Source organism: Mus musculus, chromosome 3, assembly GCF_000001635.26.
Source record: "Mus musculus strain C57BL/6J chromosome 3, GRCm38.p6 C57BL/6J".
Classification (NCBI taxonomy): Eukaryota; Metazoa; Chordata; class Mammalia; order Rodentia; family Muridae; genus Mus; species Mus musculus.
This window is the reverse complement of record NC_000069.6, coordinates 64,318,558-64,337,814: the sequence shown is the minus strand read 5'-3', so window position 1 is coordinate 64,337,814 and position 19,257 is coordinate 64,318,558. Positions and strand designations below refer to the sequence as shown.

Sequence of the window (19,257 nt, the reverse complement as noted above, 5' to 3'; positions counted from 1 at the left end):
TGAGGAAAGGTTGGGGGGAGAGCAAGGGAGATTTCTGGACTGGAAACTAGGAAAGGGGATAACATTTGAAATGTTAATAAAGAAAATATCTGAAATGAAAAATTATAAATAAATAAATAGATAGATAAATAAATTATAAATAAATAAATAGAGTAGAGGGTATAAATACTCATGATTCATCAGAATGTTTCAGTGTTCATTTCTTTTCTGAAAGGTTGATAATTGTACTTATGATGTATAGACAAAGCATTCCATAAGACTATCAGTTATATCAGAGACTACATTAACACCTCATACCACAGTGCAGCAAAACTCTCTTGTCTGACACAAGTTCTTCACACTTCTATTTTTATTAACAATGGGCTCTACAACAAAATGTCAATTATATTCCAACATATAATGGAATTTTTTCTTGTGCAAATTTATAGTTTTTTTGTGTTGTTTTGTTTTTCTTTTTCTTTTGTTTTTTTTTGTTGTTGTTGTTGTTGTTGTTGTTTTTTGGTTGTTGTTGATGTTGTTTTGGTTTTTCAAGACAGGGTTTCTCTGTATAGCTCTGGCTGTCCTGGAACTCACTTTGTAGACCAGGCTGGCCTCGAACTCAGAAATCTGCCTGCCTCTGCCTCCCGAGTGCTGGGATTAAAGGCATGTGCCACCATGCCCAGCACATCTTTATAGTTTTAAAATACAATTTTATCTAAATTTTTAGCTACCCTTTGTTGATTAAGCTCATATGCATTTTTATAAAAGAAGCTTATTACAACTAAACATATCTTCTTGTAAAAATGGTAGCAAAATTTATACTATTATTTTATCCTTTACAATCAATGGTTTATCAAATATTAAATATGTCTTGAATCATTGAAAGATAATTTTCTCTTTGGCAAAGCATTCTATCTAAATATTTTCTCATAAAAGTATCTCAGAATTTGGGATGAAATTTTTTTTGCTATGGATGAGCACTTGGGCATTGCGTTGGGGAATACTTTAGTATTAATTTCAGCATGTTGCATCATGTTCTTGTTCTGAGAAGTAGTACGAAGATTAATTGTATGACAAATGAAGCACAAAGCATCTTCATTAGAGCTGACCAAATATATGCAGGATAAGGTTTAACTATTTGTTTGTGTGTGTGTGTGTTTGAGCTACTTAAACACAGACAAGACTAATTTCATGTTAAATAATATTTAGGCTAATTTTTGGTAGTTATTTCTTGCATGAAAATTCCCAATAGGAAACAAATATACTAAGAGAAGGGGTGTTTCATCTCAGATGAACCTCCTTGAAATTTCCCTAGTCTCATCTCTTTGCTTCTCACCTCCTAGTGGGTCTCCAACATAAATAGAGATATCAGAATGCAGATGACATAACTGGACAGTTAAACACCCTCCAAACTGCTTCCATGTTTTAGCAGTTAACCCCTTCAAACCCACAACCATGTAAAACAACTCAGCCCCACTTCTGCAACTCCAGACTCTCCTAACATTTACTTATTTCCTAGTTTGCTTCTCTGTTGCAGTTACAGAACAGTGGCAAAAAATAACTTTGGGTGGACAGGGTGGGTTTTTTGTTTTGTTTTGTTTTTTTGTTGTTTTGTTTTTCATCTAACAACTCCCAGGTCACACTCCATCATGGAAGAAAATCGGAACAGGAACTCACAACAGTAATCAAGAGTCAAGAAGTGATACAGAAGCCATGAAAAAAATCTGCTTACTGGCTCCCTTCAAAACCTTGCTCAGCTTGCTATCATATACAACCCAAGACCTCATGTCCATGGTAAAACCACCCACAGTAGGCTAGGCTCTCCCATATTAATCAAGAAAATGCCCCCACAGATATGCCCAATTTGATTGAAGCAATTCCTTTGGCGAAGTGCCCTCTTTCAAGTGACTCAATTTTGTGTTCAAGTTGGTAAGGAGCTCAGGACCTGAAATCACAATCATCTGCACTCTGGAAATCTCTACCCTGAAAAGGACTGCCTGCTAAGAAGTGTTATGTAAATGCAGCCCTTTGTCCAATTCCCTGCCATACACTCCAGAGAGTAGAAGACATCTATCCCTGGATGTGTATCTCCAAACCCTGGCCCCTCCAATAAATCTCTTTGATGAGATTTTCTGCCTGGTGTGACTCTCTCATCTGAAGAAGAAAAGAAGTCATAAAGACAAGGAGCAAAGCAGGAGCATGACTGAGGCTCCTGAGCTCCTCAGCTCAGCTAGGGATATACTACCTTGGGAGCTACAATGCCTCTGCTGAGGAATTTTCCTTTCAGCACTGTGGTTCCTGGGCTCCTTCTCATGATGCTCTTACACTGGGACACTGTCCCACCCCAGAGATGTGTGGTTCCCAGGCACCAGTGTCTCAGGATGCCCTTCTCAAGGACACTGACCTAATTCAGAGCTCTGTGGTTCCCAGGCACCAGTGTCTCAGGATGACCTTCCACTTTTCCTTCAGAGATTGCCTGAGCTTTTGAGTCCCAGGACACCCTTCCACTTGAGCAAAAAGCACATTAAGGTTTTAAATTAGGATATTATTAACACACATTAAGTAGTCACACATTAATTAACAATATTAATGAGCAAGGAAAGTATTGTGCAATAAATAGGTGAGTAGATGCCCATATAGAAAATACTGGTATGCAGCGTCCCTCAAGGAAATGTGATCACTTTGACTTTTACCAAGGCTTTATATAAACTTCTCATTTAAATTATGGGAAGGTTATTACCTATATCTGGTCTAGAATAATTGTTCCTGTTAAATCAGTAAATAATACCTGACTTTCCCTTCTTAGCTAGTCATCATGGTTTCACTTTCTGCTGTGACACACCTGCAGAAGAAATCTCTGCAAAGTTCAAAAAATTGAAAATCACAAATATTCAGCTCTTTTGAAAACATATCACACTCTGATCTTCTTATACTTCTATAGCCAAATGTACACTTGCAGCTTATACTGTCCACAGTTCTATAAATTCTGTTTGCAACATATTTGACTCGCATGCTTATAAAAATATATAGGTCATTTTTATGTTTCATGTCAAGGAGACTGAATACATATCTATAATATTTACTTATGGGAAGTAAAATTACAGTAATGGTATGGTCAGAGGCAGTTATCTCTCATTGTATGACATTAAAAACTATTTTTAAGAAGTCTTACATACTGGGGTGGAAAGATGGCTCGGGGGTTATGAGCACTGCCCGCACTTCCAGTGATTATGAGTTCAATTCTCAGTAAACACATGGGAGCTCACAACCATCTGTAATGAGATACCATGCCCTCTTCACACAATGAGAAGACTAGACCTACGGATAATAAGAGTAGATGAGAATGAAGATTTTCAACTCAAAGGACCGGCAAATATCTTCAACAAAATATAGATCCTCCATATCCATCCATTTGCCTAAGCATTTCATGAATTAATTGTTTTAAATAGCTGAGTAGTACTCCATTGTGTAAATGTACCACATTTTCTGTATCCATTCCTCTGTTGAGGGGCATCTGGGTTCTTTCCAGCTTCTGGCTATTATAAGTAAGGCTGCTATGAACATAGTAGAGCATGCATCCTTATTACAAGTTGGAACATCTTCTGGGTATATGCCTAGGAGAGGTATTGTTGGATCTTCCTGTAGAACTATGTCCAATTTACTGAGGAACCACCAGACTGATTTCCAGGGTGGTTGTACCAGTTTGCAATCCCACCAACAATGGAGGAGTGCTCCTCTTCCTCCACATCCTTGCCAGCATCTGCTGTCACCTGAATTCTTTATCTTAGCCATTCTGACTGGTGTGAAGTTGAATATCAGGGCTGTTTTGATTTGCATTTTCCTGATTATTAAGGAATGATGTTGATGGAAAGATCTCCCATGCTCATGGATTGGCAAGATTAACATAGTCAAAATGGCTATCTTGTGGAAAGCACTCTACAGATTCAATGCAATCCCCATCAAAATTTCATCTCAATTCTTCACCGACTTAGAACGGGAAATTTGCAAATTCATCTGGAACAACAAAAAATTATTCTGAACAATAAAAGAACCTATGGTAGAATCACCATGCTTGACCTTAAGCTGTACTACAGAGCCATTGTGATAAAAAACTGTACGGTACTTGTACAGTGATAGACAGATAAATCCATGGAGTAGAATTGAATACTCAGAAATGAACTCACACACCTATATTCACTTGATCTTTGACAAGGGAGCTAAAACCATCCAGTGGGAAAAAGTCAGCATTTTCAACAAATGGTGCTAGCACTACTGGTGGTTATCATGTAGAAGAATGCAAATTGATATATTTTTATCTCCTTGTACAAAGCTCAAGTCCAAGTGGATCAAGAAACTCCACATAAAGCCAGAGACACTGAAACTTATAGAGGAGAAAGTGGGGGAAAGCCTCGAAGGTATGGGCACAGGGGAAAAATTTCTGAACAGAACAGCAATGGCTTGTGCTGTAAGATTGAGAATCAACAAATCGGATCTCATAAAATTGCAAAGCTTCTGTAAGGGAAAAGCCACTGTCAATAAGACAAAAAGGCCACTAACTGATTGGGAAAGGATTTTTACCAATTCTGAATCAGATAGGGGACTAATATCCAAAATATATAAAGAACTCAAGAAGATGGACTCCAGAAAATCAAATATACCTATCAAAAAATGGGGTACACAGCTAAACACATAATTCTCAACTAATGAATACTGAATGGCTGAGACACAACTTAAAAAAAATGCTCTGTCTTAAATCCTAATAAAATGGTTTCCAATTTCAATCAAAAGTGACATTCTAATCTATGTTGAATGGCATGACACAGAACAAAGTATCATTCACCAGGTTAACGTTACATCAACATACCTACCACCAATATTAGCCTACAACATCAGCAGCTACTTCAGATAAAACATAAAAGGGAAGGTTGAGCCAGAATGTCCTCCAAAGTGACATCCTTGCCTGTCACATGGAGTTCACAGCTCTACTCATCCAGAAAATTGGACTCTTTGATGTTCTTACACTCACTGTTCACTGAAGCTGAAGTCAGCTCAATGTTCCTGTCAACAGTGGGGACTCCTCCACCAACAGTTTCATCAGTATTCCTCTTTGGCCTCAGCAAGATAATGAAGCACTTGGGAAGAAATAGACAGCCCATCAAGTCACAGCTGGATGCCAAAATCGCAAATATTTCCACAGCTACTTTGAATTTTCCTTTGGTGCTGAAGTAGGCAGGGACAAAAGAGATCCAGACAATGAAAAATACCAGCATTCCAAAAGTGATACATTTCCCTTCATAATAGTTACCTGGTCTGGCAGCTGGCGAGCCAAAAAGGTTGTAAGAAAACACAGCAGAGCCAGAAGAACACCAAACCTAAATATGGAGCACAGAAACTCTATAGAACCTTCACTGCATTCAAAGATGATCTTTGCATTTTGAATTTCAATGTTCATGAACATCCTTGAAAGGTCCAACACCAAGTATACTACACATACACAAATCTCCCCTACAACACAGATCAGTACAATTAATTTTTGAAAAATGGGTTGCATAGAAACAAGACAAGTTTTTGATACAGAAATCTTGTAGGCAAAATGAGTAAAATAGTCTTTCCAAGAATGGAAGATGAAAAAAGCAAAAGCCCAGTGCCAGAGTGATCTGGAGGGCCATGCTGGACCAGTTGCATGGCTTGCCTATGAATAGCATGGATGACACTACTGTGATATCTTCACTGCATGCATCATATTCCCTTTGGCCTATTGAAAAAAAAAGTAACAAAAAACAAAAAACAACAACAACCACCACAAAAAAAAAAAAAAAAAGAAAGAAAAAAACAGAGAATTGACTTCAGGGGTACCGAGTCATCACCTTTAATGGTCTACAGTCTACGGAACTTAAAAACTTGAACAAAATTTTCTGGAAATATGTTGTACAATAGATATAATATCTTATATTTAATAGTGGGAACATATTCTTGGTGTCTATAGATGTAGTGACAGTTTGAGGGTTGTTTTCAACTTCAGGACTTGAACATTTCTTTTCAACACACTCTTTCTTGAACTGGTCTTTTCAATTGATAATCTCCTTTTATTCTCCTCCAACTGTTTATTGAAGAAAGATGTCTGTTTCTTTATCAACTCCAGCACAGCACAGGTATGAGAAAATCACAGCTTCTAAAATGAAACAATCAAAATGACTGGGACACAGCTGGGCAAACTCTTTGTGTGTTCAGCCTCTCATACGATATCCCTTCATGGAGGAGAATAAAGCATATGCCCAACCAAATGTCCCCAACTCTTGATGCTCCTTTGAATGAGTGATGAGGATGATGATGGGAAGGAAAACAAAACCACCAGTCATGGTCCCTGGCACTAAGAAGGTTAGGACTGGAGGAAGGTTCTAAGAGCAAGCATTGGTGAATAAGGAAAAACTAGTTGAATTGAGGTTATGGTAGATGATAGAATGGTTCCATTTAGTGTTAATTTTAAAAATAAGGTCAATAGTTGTGTTTACTTTCAACCACTCTAACCTGTGGTCTAAATACCTCTGAGTAGATATCTGTGTGGGGCCTGGGGGAACTGTTGCCAGGGAGGTGTGCAGGTTACAGGCTGCTTATACAATCACAGACCATTTTATCATTTTTACTTGATTACTCTTGAGGGGCTATGTAACAAAGGGCAAGAACATTTTCAGTTCTTCAACCAAAAAAACAAACAGAAATATAAATAAAGCTGATCCAACACCTTACACAAAACCAAGGCTGCCTAAGTCACCTCCAGAGATTTGCAACTGAACAGGCTATCATAGCAGCTCATTCCACAGCAACTGTGCAATGCTGAACTTTCAGTGCTTAAAACTTTAAGACAATTGGGTGATCTTTTCCCAACTACAATAAGTGCTGAATCTACTTAAAAAGCAAGTAATTAGAAGATTTTATTAATTTATTTATATTTCACATTTTATTTATTTTGTCTGGTGTTTATTTATGAAATTCATAGTGGTAGGTCTTGTCTTATATCAGAAGTGAAAACTCATATTTTCTTTTGGTCATACTGCACTCAGGAAAATTTTATGGGTTTTATGAATTTTTGTTATACTCGGCTTCTAAAGATTTATAAATAGTTCTCCTGACACCCTCTTTTTAATTTAACTGTATTACTCCCAATGCAAAAATGGCCATCTCTACCTGGTTTCTCTGACACATATCCATCAACACATGAGAGTCAATCAAAGCAATATATTCATTGTCCTTGGTGAACCCCTTTCTGTGTACCTGGAGGACACACTTGTGTTCAGAATTAATCTGGATGCTAGCAAATGCAAAGGTAGTAGGTATTTTAAAAGCCTCAAAAATTTTCCACTTGTGAAATGTTGAAAGTTTTCGTTTGCATTTCCATGGAGACACATGTCCTATTAATAAAAGATATCAGCCCAGGAGTCTGAGCAAAGAGAGCAAACAAAGCATGACAATATGGAGAGCCTAGAAAGAACTTTGGCTAAAGGACAATCTTTTGACCTACTCTGGAATTGCTGAACTAAATGTAGTGACAGTTCTTTATCATCTTGATGATCAAGAGTAAACTAATACCATATGAGATATTGAAGATGGGACAGTTTGCTTAGTCTGTTCCTGTTTAAAATAATTTAACACTCTAATTATCTTCCTGAAAACCTGAAAGGTATTTCCTCTCAACATAATCACCCCAACATAATATTAAAATTAACGATGTTTCATAAATGGTAAAAATAAAATTAAGTCAGTTCCAAGGAGAAAATTTAAAAAACATAACAGAACTTCATAAGAGTAATAGTCCAGAAACATTTTCTTGCTAAGTCAATTTAAAAATTTTCGTGTCAAACGCAACCCTCCTTTCATAGCATATAGATGTATACAAAGATGTATACTTTGAAATACTGAATAAGGGTGATATTCACAAATAAATTTATATTGTATTCTAGGAATAAGAAAGTATTTGTTTTTTACTTAAATTTTTCAAATAGTATATCTCGATGGTCTTTTTCTCCCTCTTTCTACCTTAGATCTTCCCCTTCTCACTGCCCATGTACCTTCATATTTTTTCTTCTCTCTGACTCTTTTTTTTCTTTCTTTCTTTCTTTCTTTCTTTCTTTCTTCCTTCCTTCCTTCCTTCCTTCCTTTCTTTCTTTCTTTCTTTCTTTCTTTTTGTTTTTTGTTTTTCGAGACAGGGTTTCTCTTTTTAGTCCTGGCTGTCCTGGAACTCACTCTGTAGACCAGGCTGGCCTCAAACTCAGAAATCTGCCTGCCTCTGCCTCCCAAGTCCTCTCCTGGGATAAAAGGCATGTGCCACCACGCCCAGCTTTCATCACTCTGTTTCTTAAGAAAGGAGAAATTAAAACAAAAAAAGCAAAATGCAAAACAAGCAAATAAAATATAATAAGACAAAATAAATTCCAAAGCAAAACAACTATCTGAATACACACACACACACAGGAATTCATTTACTATTAGTCAACTATTTCTGGGCATGGGATCTGCCCTGAAGTGTGGTTGATATGTCCAGTAACATTCAGTTGAAGAAAATTGATATTCCTTTTTTGCCAGCAACTGAAAATAGTATTTTCGTAAGTGGTAGACCTAGTAGCTAATTCGCTCTTCCAGTAATGGGATCACACCAGAGTTGACCTGTAAAGCTCATGTCATTCATACCCCTGCACACTCCTCATCACTACATAAAATAGAAAAATTAATTTAAAAAGGGGGGTCAAAAATAACTACGGTCTGAGTACTTGAGAAAGTAACATACTGAAAATAATAGTTAATAACAAAATCTAAGGAAATATTACAAATGCTAAAAATATGAATCAGGTTATATTTTAAATAAGTTTTATACAGGAAAACTGATTTGTAATTATAATTTCTCAGATTTTCACATTTCATTGGTGGTGCACACCTTTAATCCCAGCACTTGGGAGGCAGAGGCAGGTGGATTTCTGAGTTCAAGGCCAGCCTGGTCTACAGAGTGAGTTTCAGGACAGCCATGGCTACACTGAGAAACCCTGTCTGAAAAACATAAAAGTATATCATAATGTCCATATTTCAAATATCCATCATCTAATCTACCTATCATAATCAGGTTCAAGAACTACCCATTTTTCCTCATGTGATTTAAACTTATTTTCTTTCATATAGTACATTAGTTAGAATGCAACAATAGAAGAAAACATTTTGTAAAAATTTCAATTGTCTTAAAAATAATTTTATATACAAATTCATTTCAAATACATATTTAATTCATGAAATTTCAGTGTGCTTTGTTGGTCTCTATTTTTTAATGTACTATGACAGTCTCTATCTGCATGTATAAATGAAACTTCAAGCATGGTTGGCAATATAATGATGTACTTTAAATGTAAATGCAGTATAAAGATTTTACTCAAAAGTTCCTTGCAAGGTAGTAGAAGCTGCTGTCATATAAACTAGTCAAAGTCAGAATATGGGAAATATACGCATGATTCTGATGCTTTGATCTGGAATCTGTATGAGAAACACAATTGATAGTTCAATCAATAAAGATTCTAGCTGTCAATGGCTGGGCAGAAGAAGTGGGACTTCCAGGTTCCAGCAGGCAGGCTAGGAGATGCAAGGAAAGAAAAATTTGCCATGCTTTGGAGGGAAAGAGAGCTACCAGCCATGTGAGATCTCTTGTGGAGTGACCATTGTCAGCTTTCCCGACTGGGCCTGGAATAGCATGTAGGAGATTAAAAAGGCAACTAACCTAAGGGCAGATTTAGGGTGCTGAGCAAAGAGAATAAAATCAGCCATTTAAGTTGAGGGCAGACTTAGAGATGTTGATCTAGTTCTAAAGCTGAAAGCATAATTAGAGGTGTTCAGTTGAGGATGAAGGTAAGGGCATGTTAGTGAAGGTAAGCTTAGAAGGGCCCGACCATTAAGCTAAAAAGTATATAAAAGAATATGTGTGTGTGTGTGTGTGTGTGTGTGTGTGTGTGTGTGTTTCATTTGAGGATTATCCATAGATCCAGGGTAGCTCCTGGGCAGTGGCTAGTAGCAAAGGTCTGTCCAGAGTTTAAGGTAGGTAGTAGAGACTTCAGGTTATAAGGAAATAGTAGATTTCAAACCTAAAACAAAGGGGAAGGAAGAGCTCAGAAATCCAGAGGGGAAAAGAAACCATATGTAGAAGGTAGGGGAAAAAAAAAACAGAAAAGAAAAAGGTCTTCCAGTCGGTTCCAGCACGGGGTCAATTTGGGCACAAAGTCAGTGGACACACCCAAGGTTCCCTAGAGGACTCTCTACATGATCTTAGGACCACCGGTGAGTGGAACACGACTTCTGTTCCAATCCAATCATGTGGGACCTGAGACAGCATTAGGAAAGCAGGAAACCTGGCCTGACCAGTATCACAAGTCCCTTCTGGTCGACGCCCGCACTGGGTCACCTGGGCACAGAGTCGGCGGACACCCCCAAGGTCCCTAGAGGACAGATTCTGAGACAGACACCATTTTGGGCTCCAGATATCCGTGCACCTTCCCTGCAAGAGGACAGGTGTCCACCCGGCCTGGGAGGACTTTGCCTGAGCACCTGGGGGAGCCGTCTTGTTCCCAGATCCCTTCCAGACTAGTCTGTGCAGGTGAGAGTGTGGACTATAGAAGTTAAGAGCTTCTGTGACAGGCCGAAGCAACACAGCTTCTGGGACAGGTCCGGTTTCAGGCCTTCATCTTCTGCCAGGAGGGAGGTCTGAACTCCAGATATCTGTACACCTTCCCTGTAAGAGGAGAGCTTGCCTGCAGAGAGTGCTCTGACCACTGAAACTCAAAGGAGAGAGCTAGTCTCCCAGGTCTGCTGATAGAGGCTAACAGAATCACGAGAGGAACAATCTCTAACCAGAGACAACTATAACAACTAACTCCAGAGATTACCAGATGGCGAAAGGCAAACGTAAGAATCTTGCTAACAGAAATCGAGACCACTCACCATCATCAGAACGCAGCACTCCCACCTTGTCCAGTCCTGGGCATCCCAACACACCCGAAAACTAGATCCAGATTTAAAAGCATATCTCATGATGATGGTAGAGGACATCAAGAAGGACTTTAATAACTCACTTAAAGAAATACAGGAGAACACTGCTAAACAGGTAGAAGACCTTAAAGAGAAAGCACAAAAATCCCTTAAAGAATTGTAGCAAAACATGACCAAATAGGTGATGGAAATGAATAAAACCATCCAAGACCTAAAAAGGGAAGTAGACCCAATAAAGAAAATCCAAAGTGAGGCAACGCTGGAGATAGGAACCCTAGGAAAGAAATCTGGAACCATAGATGTGAGCATCAGCAACAGAATATAAGAGATGGAAGAGAGAATCTCAGATGCAGAAGGTTACATAGAGAATATCAGCACAACAATCAAAGAAAATACAAAATGCAAAAAGATCCTAACACAAAACATCCAAGAAATCCAGGACACAATGAGAAGACCAAACCTACAGATAATAGGAGTAGATGAGAATGAAGATTTTTCAACTTAAATGGCCAGCAAATATCTTCAAGAAAATTATAGAAGAAAACTTCCCAAACCTAAAGAAAGACATGCCCGTGAAGGTACAAGAAGCCTACAAAACTCCAAATAGACTGGACCAGAAAAGAAATTCCTCCCGACAAATAATAATCAGACCAACAAATGCACTAAATAAAGAGAGATATTAAAAGCAGTAAGGGAGAAAGGTCAAGTAACATATAAAGGCAGGCCTATCAGAATTACCCCAGACTTTTCATCAGAGACTATGAAAGCCAGAAGACCCTGGACAGATGTTGTACAGACACTAAGAGAAGACAAAGGCCAGCCCAGGCTACTATACCCGGCCAAACTTTCAATTACCATAGATGGAGAAAACAAAGTATTCCACGACAAAACCAAATTCACATATTATCTTTCCATGAATCCCGCCCTTCAAAGGATAATAACAACAACAACAACAACAACAAAAACCAATACAAGGACAGAAAACACGCCCTAGAAAAAGCAAGAAAGTAATCCTTCAACAACATAAAAGAAGACAGCCACAAGAACAGAATGCCAACTCTAACAAAAAAATAAAATAGGAAGCAACAATTACTTTTCCTTAATATCTCTTAATATCAATGGACTCAATTCCCCAATAAAAAGACATAGACTAACAGACTGGCTACACAAACAGAACCCACCATTTTGCTGCTTACAGGAAACCCATCTCATGGAAAAAGACAGACACTACCTCAGAATGAAAGGCTGGAAAACAATTTTCCAGGCAAACTCTCTGAAGAAACAAGCTGGAGTAGCCATTCTAATATCTAATAAAATCGACTTCCAACCCAAAGTTATCAAAAAATACAAGTAGGGGAACTTCATACTCATCAAAGGTAAAATCTTCCAAGAGGAACTCTCAATTCTGAATATCTATGCTCCAAATGCAAGGGCAGCCACATTCATTAAAGAAACTTTAGTAAAGCGCAAAGCACACATAGCACCTCACACAATAATAGTGGGAGACTTCAACACACCACTTTCATCAATGGACAGATCCTGGAAACAGAAACTAAACAGGGACACAGTGAAACTAACAGAAGTTATGAAACAAATGGATTTAACAGATACCTCCAGAAAATTTTATCCTAAAACAGAAGGATATACCCTCTTCTCAGCACTTCATGGTTCTTCTCCAAAATTGACCATGTAATTGGTCACAAAACAGGCCTCAACAGATACAAAAATATTGAAATTGTCCCATGCATCCTATCAGATCACCGTGGACTAAGGCTGATCTTCAATAACAACATAAATAATGGAAAGCCAACATTCACATGCAAACTGAACAACACTCTTCTCAATGATACCTTAGTCAAGGAAGGAATAAAGAAAGAAATTAAGGACTTTTTGGCATTTAATGAAAATGAAGCCACAACATACCCAAAATTATGGGACACAATGAAAGCATTTCTAAGAGAAAAACTCATAGCTCTGAGTGCCTCCAAAAAGAAGCTAGAGAGAGCACACACTAGTGGCTTGATAACACACCTAAATGCTCTAGAACAAAAGGAAGCAAATTCACCCAAGAGGAGTAGATGGCAGGAAATAATCAAACTCAGGGGCGAAATCAACCAAGTGGAAACAAGAAGAACTATGTGTTGAGGGCCTCATATAAGCTTTATGTTTGGTGGTCTGTCTATATTGTTTTAGGATTTTTTTTTAAACTTTTTATACATCATTCTGCCTACATGTATGCTTGGCAGCCAGAAAGAGCACCATATTTCACTATAAAAGATACCACGTGGTTGCTGAAAATTGAACTCAGGAAGTTTGGTAGAGCAGTCAGTGCTCTTAACCACTGAACTATCTCCCCTTGCCCCTGCCTACTTCATATATCATAACCTTTTAAAATTTTCACAGCTATGCTAACTATTACTTTTGCTTTATACTATACTTCTTTGTAGCTTTTCTGATTTTAGTTTAATGGGCAATGATGATTCATAACTGGGCAGCAATTGCTGTCATGCATAATTTTTAGACCTATCATGACTTTATTTTATTGCTGTTAAAACAGGATGAATTCTCCTTACTGAGTTGTACTGAGGACAAAGCTTCATTAGAAGTTTTGACAATGAAAGGATTCTGAAATACAATCAGAAGACACATTCAAAAACAACACAAAACCTATGAGAAGGGTCTCTAAGACGTGGTATGGAATGCTTACTTCCAGGCTCAAATTAGCTAATTAGACTTATTAATTCACATATTATTTGCACACACACACACTATATATATATATGACTTCCTAGTCATTAAAAAAAAAAAAAAAAGAGGATCATGGATATTGAAACCCTAGTCCCTCCCAGAGATGTGTATAGTGTTGATGGTTGGTAGGGAAATAGGGGAAAGAAACATCGTTTTCAGTTTTCCATCAGTGGGACAGATAAACACACACCTACACACACAGAAACACACACACTCACTCACACAAACATCAAAGACATCGAAGTACAAAATAGGGAAGAGGGACAAGAGAAGAAAACCAGGTAAATATTATTGGACATGCATAAAACCATCAAAGTATAGCATATTACATGTACATATTATAATAGAAACTATATCTGTTTAATTTAACTTAAATGGAATAAAATGGGGTGATACAGTAATTTAAATTAATGTAAAAAGAAAAAGGAAATTGACTGGGCATTTGTAACACACCTATTTATCCTAATCACTAAGACAGAGACAAGTGAATCTCTTAGTCCAAGGCCAGAATAGTTCAGACAGCTGAGGGATAAACAGAGAAACCTTGTCAAAAGTAAACAAACAAAAAATGAAAGACAGACAGACAGACAGACAGACAGAAAGAAAAAAGTAAAAAGAGAGAGAAAAGGGAGGAAGGAAGGAAGGGAGGAAGGAAGGAAGGAAGGAAGGAAGGAAGGAAGGAAGGAAGGAAGGAAGGAAGGAAGGAATAGAAAAAGAGAAAAAGAGAAAGAGAAAGAGAAAGAGAAAGAGAAAGAGAAAGAGAAAGAGAAAGAGAAAGAGAAAGAGAAAGAGAAAGAGAGAAACAAACAAACAAAGAGGAATTGTATATGTAAGCAAATAGCCACAAAATTAAACACTACACAAGCATCCATCCTTAAGTAGGACAATGAACTGAATATGCACAATGGAAGCCACAGTACACCAGAGAGACAACTCAGTGATAAAGGTACTGGTCACTCAAACTGTGCAACCTGAGTTCAACCCTCAGAACCCACACAAAGGAGAAGAAAACTAATTCTACAGAGTGTCCTCCTACCTTCACAAACACACCATAACATGCATACCTATGTGGCCACTTGCACACAATTGGATGCATACATTCATAAACAAAAAAGTAATAAAAGTATAATTTTAAATTCATTTAAAAGAAGAAATAATAATATCCAATACATACTAATTTTTTAAAATGTTCAAAATCCTTAGCCATCAGGTAAATAAAAGAGTTACAAGATTTTGTATCCTGGGTCTCTCAGAGACCAGTCTACAAAGGAGAGTGCGGGACTTCATCTTCAGCAAGGAGGCAAAGCTGAGCTCTAGACCTTTGTGCACCTTCCCAGCAAGAGGAAAGTGCTCTGACCACTGAGACTCAGGAGAGAGTTGGACTCCCAGGAGTGCTGACAGAGGCTAAAGAATCACAGGAGGAACAAGTTCCAGACAGAGACAGCTAGAACATCTAATAACAGAGATTACCAGATGGGGAAAGGCAAACTAAGTATCTTATTAACAGAAACCAAGACCACCTGGCATCATCAGAACCCAGTACTCACACCACATCGAGTTGTGGATACCCCAACTGCTATGCCCCCTCCAGTGAAGTCTGCTTGATAGGCCAAGAGGCTTGGAAGCACTCACAAGGCAAAGAGTTTAAAGGAAACTATGCCTCCTGGAACCTTGGCATTCTCATAGCCCATATACTCAAACCCTGTCCCCGCATTAGTCTGACGTATGGATCTGTGTGCTTTCTTGTATTATAAGTGCCTTTAAGGACTGATTCTTTTGACATAGGTAAGCCTGCACCAGTGAGTATTCCAATATCTTAGAAAATTCTTGAAGCCCACAGTGAGCTTCTAATTCAGTAAGAATTAGAATTCGAATTCACTTCTAGTAGACACAGTGAAACTAATTAGGCATTACAAAGAATAGAGCTAAAAATGCTCAGGGCTAGTCTGCATAGTGATTACTTGGGACAATAGCCGAGTCTCACCCAAATAAGGGAATACAAAATAGCCTAGCTAGTAGGTGGTGAACCATGAAAGAGTTGGTGGAAGGGAATTACCCTGGGGCAGGTTTCTTCACTAGGCACAAAGGAATAGCATAATCAGGTATTTACTGAAGAACCCCTGGTGGTGGGTTTAACAATAGGCTAGCATTACATTAGAACACTCACCTGGCTCCATTTTAAGTGGTAAACTTGGCCTGTTCCCCACCATCTTTTGATGTATTCATTTCTTTTGTTTTATGTCACATAAACTTGGTGGATGTGTCCACCTGGCTTTCTGTATAAAAAAGTCGAATTTTCATTTGGACAATACATTCAGATTCAACACACTCTTTCCTGTCTGCAGCTGTCTGTCAATACTTGCCGACTCTATTCTCATCTGTCTGAGACTCTGATTCCCAGGAATTGAGGGGGGCGACGAAGCCCAGTTCATGGCACCCAACATACCCGAAAAGCAAGATTCCGATCTAAAATCATATCTAATGATTCTTGTAGAGGATTTTAAAAAGGGCATTAATAACTCACTTAAAGAAATACAAAAGAACACTGCTAAACAGGTAGAAGTTCTTAAAGAGGAAGCACAAAAAAACAAAACAAAACCAAAAAAAAAAAAAAAACCAAAAAAAACCTTAAATAGTTACAGGAAAACACTCCTAAACAGGTAGAAGTTCTTAAAGAGGAAACACAAAAACCCCTTAAAGAATTACAGAAAAAAAAAACCAAAACCACAATAAACAGGTGATGGAATTGAACAAAACCATCCAAAATCAAAAATGGAAGTAGAAACAATAACGAAAATGCAAAGGGAGACAACTCTGGAGAGAGAAATCTGAGGAAAGAAATCAGGAACCATAGATGCAAACATCAGAATACAAGAGATGGAAGAGAGGAAAAAAAAAAAAAAAAAAAACTCAGGTGCAGAAGATTCCATAAAAAAACATGAACACAACAATCAAAAACAAAAAAAGAAAAGCAAAATGCAAAAAGGTCTATTCTCAACAATAAAAGAACCTCTGGTCTAATCACCAAGCCTGATCTTAAGCTGCACTACACAGCTATTGTGGTTAAAAACTGCATGATAATTGTACATAGACAGACAGGTAGATCAATGGAATAGAATTGAAGACCCAGAAATGAACCCACACACTTATGGTGAGTTGATCTTTGACAAAGTAGCTAAAACCATCCAGTGGAAAAAAGACAGCATTTTCAACAAATGGCGCAGGAACAACTGGTAGTTATCATGTAGAAGAATGCAAATAGATCCATTCTTATCTCCTTGTACAAAGTTCAAGTCTAAGTGGATCAAGGAACTCCACATAAAACCTGAGAGACTGAAACTTACAAAGGAGAAAGTGGGGAAAAGACTCAAATATATGCTTCACAACAGAAAAATTCCTAAATAGAACAGCAATGGCTTGTGATGTAAGATCAAGAATCAACAAATGGAACCTCATAAGAGTGCAAAGCTTCTGTAAGGCAAAAGACATGTCAATAAGACAAAAAGGCCACTAAAAGATTGGGAAAGGATCTTTACCAATCCTAAATCTGATAGGGGATTAATATCTAACTTATACAAATAACTCTAGAAGCTGGACTCCAGAAAATCAAATAACCCGATTTAAAAATGGGGTATAGAGCTAAACAAAGAATTCTCAACTGAGGAATACCTAACGGCTGAGAAGCACCTGAAAACATGTTCAACATCCTTAATCATCAGGGAAATGCAAATCAAAATAACCCTGAGATTCCACCTCACACCAGTCAGAATGGCTAAGATCAAAAATTCAAGTGACAGCAGATGTTGGTGAGGATGCAGAGAAAGAGGAACACTCCTCCATTGCTGGTGGGATCGCAAGCTGATACAACCATTCTGGAAATCATTTTGGCTATTCCTCAGTAAATTAGATATACTGGAAGATACAGCAATACTTCTCCTGGGCATATATCCAGAAGATATTCCAACTTGTAATAAGGACACATTGTCCAATATGGTCATAGCAGCCTGATTTATAATAGCCAGAAGCTGGAAAGAACCCAGATGTCCCTCAAGAGAAGAATGGATACACAAAATGTAGTACATTAACACAATGGAATACTACTCAAACAATTAATACTACTAAAACAATTAATTTATGAAATTCTTAGACAAATGGACGGATCTAGAGGATATCATCCTGAATGAGTTAACCCAATCATGAAGAACACACAAGCTATGCACTAACTGATAAGTGGATATTAGCCCAGAAATTTAGAATACTCAAGATAAAATTTGTGAAACACACTAAACTCAAGAAGGAAGACTAAAGTGTGGATACTTCATTTCTTCTTAGAATGGGAAACAAAATGCCCATGGAAGGAGTTACAGAGACAAAGTTCAGAGCTGAGACAGAAGGAAAGACCATGCGGAGACTTTCACACCTGGGTATCCATATCATAAACAACCACTAAACCCAAACACTATTACATATGCCAGGAAGATTATGCTGACTGGACCGTGATGTAGCTGTCTCTTGTGAGGTCATGCCAGTGCCTGGCAAATACAGAAGTGGATCCTCATGGTCATCTATTGGATGGAACACAGGGCCCCCAATGAATGAGTTAGAGAAAGTACCCAAGAGCTAAATTGTTCTGCAACCTATAGGAGTAACAACAATATGAACTAGATCTTGGTTGTGGGATTCCGACTAGACTAGTCTGCGCAGGGGAGAGTGTGGACTGCAGAAGCTAACAGCTTCTGGGTCAGGCAGAAGCCACAGAGCTTCTAGGGACAGACCATATTTCAGGCTCCAGACATCAGGGCACTTTCCCTGCCAGAGGAGAGGTGTCCACCCCTCCAAGGAGGGCTTTACCACAGCATCTACGGGAGCCACTTGGGTTCCCAGATTCTGCCAAGACTGGTCTGCACAGGTGAGAGTGTGGACTGCAGAAGCTAACAGCTTCAGGGACAGGCAAAAGCCACATAGCTTCTGGGGCAGACCTTGTTTCAGGCTCCAGACACCCGTATACCTTTCTTGCCAGAGGAGAGGTGTCCGGCCCACCCCGGATGGCTTTGCCACAGCATCTGGGAAAGACATTTTGGCTCCCTGATCCCACCGAGAATACTCTGAGAAGATGTGAGTGTGGACTACAGAAGCTACACAAATTCTGGGACAAGCCCTGTTTCAGGCCTTCATCTTATGCCAGGAGGCAGGTCCAAATGCCAGATATCTGTCCACCTTCCCTGCAAGAGGAAAGCTTGCCTGCAGAGAGTGCTCTGACCACTGAAACTCAGAAGAGATCTAGTCTTCCATGTCTGCTGATAGAGGCTAACAGAATCACAAGAGGAACAAGCTCTAGTCAGAGCCAACCATAACAACTAAATCCAGAGATTACCAGATGGTGAAAGGCAAACATAAGAATCCTACTAACAGAAACCAAGACCACTCACCATCATCAGAATCCAGCACTCCCACTTCAGCCAGACCTGGGAACCCCAAAACACCTGAAAAGCCAAACCCAGATTTAAAAGCATA

At 38.5% G+C, this 19,257-nt stretch overlaps 1 pseudogene; it reads right to left on the bottom strand.

Moving 5' to 3' along the window:
• Window positions 4,965-5,702, bottom strand: Vmn2r-ps4 (vomeronasal 2, receptor, pseudogene 4; annotated as a pseudogene).